Source organism: Pinus tabuliformis, chromosome 8 (assembly GCF_031772625.1).
Source record: "Pinus tabuliformis cultivar Carrire ecotype Pingquan chromosome 8, CPIR1, whole genome shotgun sequence".
Classification (NCBI taxonomy): domain Eukaryota; kingdom Viridiplantae; phylum Streptophyta; class Pinopsida; order Pinales; family Pinaceae; genus Pinus; species Pinus tabuliformis.
Window position 1 is genome coordinate 206,809,192 of NC_142294.1, and position 5,181 is coordinate 206,814,372.

The 5,181-nt window shown below is 35.0% G+C and overlaps 1 pseudogene; it reads left to right on the plus strand.

The window, feature by feature from the left end:
* The first annotated feature begins 372 nt into the window (after window positions 1-372).
* LOC149234853 (putative disease resistance protein At1g61300) lies at window positions 373-3,380 on the plus strand (annotated as a pseudogene).
* The last annotated feature ends 1,801 nt before the right edge of the window (window positions 3,381-5,181 follow it).

Below are 5,181 nucleotides of genomic sequence, written 5' to 3' on the forward strand. Positions count from 1 at the left end.
TTTTTTAATGCACAAACATCCAACACTTGTGTTACTCTCTATCATTATTGATGCCCAGCTGTGCAGGGTATGATAGTGTTGGGATATTTTAATATTGAAATAACTTTAACTTTAATTTTCTGTGAAATAGTGAGGTCCCGATATTTTGTTTACTTTGTCATTATTGATGTCCAGTGGTCCAGGGTAGGTAATGTTGGGATACTTTAATATTGGAATACTTTTCTGGGCACGTGTCTGTTAAAATTAAATTTCATTTCATTTCACATTATTCCTTTCTTTTCTTTTCTTTTGAATGGATGCCCCATGCCCCACCATCAGAAACAACCAACGCTTCTTCCTATACCTATACCTATATCTATTCAATAATTCATGGATTCTGTATCGCACCTCATCCAACCCACAGCGCTTGCTTCCTCTTTCGTCCCTGTTGTCTTGCGCCCTTTGTTTTCGTTCCAATCTTCACAGGTTTTCGTTCCATTCTCTCTCTGCTATTTGCTAACATGGCCACGGATTTAGCCACAAACGCCACTAATGCCATTATCGGTATCCTCTGGCAACAATTGAAGGATGTGAGGGAGTTGGGGAAGAACCTTCAACTTCTCAACAATGAACTCGACCGTATGGACGAGTCGTTGCGCCATATTCAAACCCAATTCGAAGATCAACAAAAGAAGCTGCCGGAGTTAGTGGAAGGTTCTTTGGGAAGGATTAACAATGCCCTTGAAGATGTCAAAACCCTCATCCATCGCGCCAACAGACAGCGACAACGGTGTCGCGGTTGCTGCCTTTTTTTCAGCCCCAACATCCCTCGGATATCAGAGAATGGAAGACCAGATTTGGTGAGCTCTTCCAACAGCTTCATTCTGCTCTTTCAACAGTTGCTGTTGCTGCACAGATTGTGGGTGCCGCACAGCCTCAAGCAGATGCGCTTCTTCAACCTCTTCCAGAATCCGGCTTTGTGGGGACTGGCATCGAGGTTGCTCAGAGGCAGCTGAGCGCATGGCTTGACGAACCTCATCCCTTGGCTCGTGTGGTTGGTGTGTGGGGCATGGCGGGTGTCGGCAAAACGGCATTACTCCAACTCATCTACAATAACTGCAAGAAGAAGGTGAGTGGTAGCTTTGATTTCGTCATTTGGTATACCATTTCTCAAAACTATCAGATTCAAAGTCTCCAGGATACCATTGCCGAGTCTCTGAATTTAAAATTTGAGCCAAGTTCTAGTATTGACCAGCGAAAAATGAAATTGTATGCATCTCTTGAAAATAAGAGGTTTCTACTTGTGCTGGACGATGCGTGGAATCCAATTGATTTGAATGAAGTTGGGATCAACTTTGGCCATGATAACGGCAGCAAACTCTTAATGTCGAGTCGCTACAGAGATGTAGTCGAACTAATGGCAGAAAAAGAGTACTGCATGATGATACGACCCCTGTCCACAGAGGAAGGGTGGGAGCTGTTCCGGAGAAGAGCTTTTAGATGTGGGGCTGCTCCAGACAATAATCTAGAGGTTATTGCTAGACAAGTTGCTTTGGAGTGTAAGGGGTTGCCCTTGGCAATAAATACAGTTGCTGCAACTATGGCTCGGAAAAAGACTGCTGATGAGTGGAGTCGCGCTTTAGTTTTGATGAAAAATGTAGATCCATCCTTCCCCTCCACTCACAGGACCATTGATGCAGAGCTCTATCAGCGCATACGATGGAGCTACAATGATTTGCCCGATAATCTGAAGATGTGTTTCTTATATTGTGCTGCCTTTCCCGAAGATGAAGAAATTTATGTGGAGACGCTGGTGGAGATGTGGACAGCAGAAAGATTGGTGCCTCAAAAGGGGACAACTTACTTCATGGATGTTGGGCGGGAATACATAGAAGCACTCGTAGATAGGTGCTTGATTGAATATGCAGATAAGTATAAGCTGTCTATAAAAGTTCATGATGTACTACGGGATATGGCAATCTATGTAGGCCAAGGAGAGCAGAACTTGTTATTTGCAGCAGGTCAAGGTCTGCAACATTTTCCATGTGAAGAAGAGACCAGGGATCGCAAAAGAATCTCCGTTCTTGGCAATGAAATTAGTGATCTGCCAACAGATTTGAAGTGTCCAACACTCGTCAGTTTAGTGTTGGCCAAAAATGATCAGTTGAAGGAAATTCCAGAGGGGTTTTTGGTAAACTCCATGTCTCTCAAGGTTCTGGATCTGTCGTACACCTCAATAGAAACATTACCAACAACAGTGGGGCAACTTACACAGCTTGAGTTTCTTAATCTGGGGTATTGTGAGCGGTTAAAGCACTTGCCTGAGAGCATATGCAACCTTTCACATCTTCAATTTTTGAATCTCGGCGGCTGTGAAAGACTAGATTTTTTACCTGATAGGATAGGGGAGCTCAAGAATCTTAAACATCTCACAGTATGGGGTTCTGGTTCTGTCAGGGTGATTCCACATCAAATCTATCAACTCACTTCATTGAACAAACTGTTGTTGCCTCGAAACTCAATTCCATTGAGTTTGGAGGATCTCACAAATCTCTCAAATCTGATCGAGTTGGATGTCACAGTAAAGCCAGAAATTAAAGGGGGTTCAATGAGTACGTGGTCAAAGATGAGAAGATTAAGGTTGAGCTTCCAGTGGGGCGAAGATGAAAATAGAGATGATGCGGCGCTAGATATCCTTCCACACAACATGCAGAGCATGAAGGAGTTGCAGATTCTTTTCTTAGAGAACTATGAAGGTGTAAGTCTACCAAATTGTATTTGTCAGTTTCAAAATTTGAAGTATTTGGGATTGAGGAGGTGTATAAAATTAGAAGAGCTTCCAGCCTTGGAGATTGGGAGCGAGGCTGCACGTGACGGTTTTCCGAAGTTGGAGACATTAGATCTATCCTCCCTAGAGAGCTTAGAGAGTATAGTGTGCAATGCAAAAACAATGCCGCAACTGCACCGCTTAAGAATGTCAGATTGCGGCAAGTTGAAGACATTGAGAATCGAGGAGCTCGCTGATTTAGAGAGCATAGGGATTTTCGCGTGCCCTCAGTTGGAGGTTGTTGAGATCAGCAGTCTTCCAATGTTAAAGGAATTGAATCTTAGAGATTTAGAGAAGGCAGAGAGTATTGCAAGACCATCGAGTGTATGGAATGAAGAAACAATGCCTAATCTGGAAGTTATACAGATCACAGGGTGTCCATTGTTACGGAGAATGCCAAAAGAAATGGAGAAGCTACCTAAGTTGAAGGAAATTGAAGGAAAGTCACATTGGTGGGATAGAATAAGTTGGGAGAATGATGATGTAAAATCCAAACTCTCTCACCTTTTTAAGCGAGTTTGAGGGTGAAGAAGATGATCCTGAAATGTAATATAATTTTTTTATTATGTTGTAAGTGAATATAATGTAATATAATTTTTTTATTATGTTGCAAGTGAATATAATTTTTTTTTATTATGCTGTAAGTGATGAATTTTGATGGAATGTACTTTAAAAAAAATAATGATATTGATAATTTTTAAATTATAAATCTTTTTTTTTTAATAATGATATTGATAATTTTTAAATTATAAATTTATTTATTTTATTGAATTTTGAGAGAGGTTATGTATGTTATGTCAGGTAAATATTTTGATTTAGTTAAATTAAATAACAAAAAAAAATAAATTAAAATAAATAAATAAAATAATTATAATTATTAATTAAAATATTTTCACATCTCAAATTATATAAAATCAAAAATCAAAATTAAATTAATAATTAAATCAATCTAAATTTATTTTAACTCTATATCTATCTAGTGTCACCAAGAGGGATCAAATCTCTTGAAATGCAAATCCCTTTTAAAATGAAAAAAGATTTGATCTCTCTTAGCTATTGGTAATCTAGACTAGTTTATATATAGATATGAAAATGTTATTAAAATTAATTAGTGTTTAAATAATTTATTAATTTCAATATTACTTTTTTAATATATAAATATATATTTATATGATCCCAAATAATTTTAAATATTTTATATTACTTTTATATCATTTATTAAAAATACAAAATCAAATATTATAATATTAATTGTTAAATTTTATATATGTAATATTTATTTTTGCAATCTTTAATATTAAAATTTATTGCACTGGGAATTTATATATATGTGTATACATGAATTAAGATTATTATAAGAATAGTTAGGTTATGAAATTAAGAAATTTATGGTTTATATTATTAAGAGAAAAATAAGAGCAAAGAAACAATGTTCATCTTCAATCTTCCTTATATCATAAAATTTGCAATTTAGTTCATCCAAAGGTATTTTTGGGTTAGTTTACAAACTAGTTTCACAATAAAAATCATAATCTTGAAAAAGATGGCCAATTAATAAAAATGAATTAACTAAAATAAGTATTCAATCAAATATTATTCAATCTTTCTTATATCATAAAGTTTACAAATTAGTTTATCCAAAGGTACTTTTGGGTTAGTTTACTAACTAGTTTCACTATAAAAATCATGAACATTAATTTTAAATTTCACAATGCTCAAAACATTGAAACACGTGGCTAATTAATAAAAGTGAATTAACTAAACTAATTATTCCATCAAATATTATTAGTTTATACAAAAATTAGTTGGTAGTTCAAAATCATTGATTTCATTTAATATCAATACATTAAATCATTTTTTTTTAAATTTCACCTTAATACACAAAAAAAATTAATTACACAATGCATAAATTATATACTATGTTGTGGCCTAGTTTTGTTTAAGTATTGGCTTAAAGTCAAGTTCAACAAAAGACATGAACATGCATAATCTTGAATATGCAAAATTTATGGAATCATATGGAGTCATATGCAAAGTTTATGAGGCAATATATTTTGAGAATTTCTATAACCACTTATTTGGCCTATATATATGAGAATTATTATGTAAAGTAGAGGTTACTTGCAAAATTAGTTATTATTGTCAATGTTGAGTTATGTTATGAGAGAATCTTCTATAACCACTTATTTGGCCTATATATATGAGAATTATTGTGTAAAGTAGAGGTTACTTGCAAAATTAGTTATTATTGTCGATGTTGAGTTATGTTATGCCAAACATGTGGTCCTTTTTTTACATGGTGTGCTTATGACAATATAATGTTAGTTTTTTCTAATATAAAAGATTGGTTAGCTCAATTTTATGTAAGGAAAATT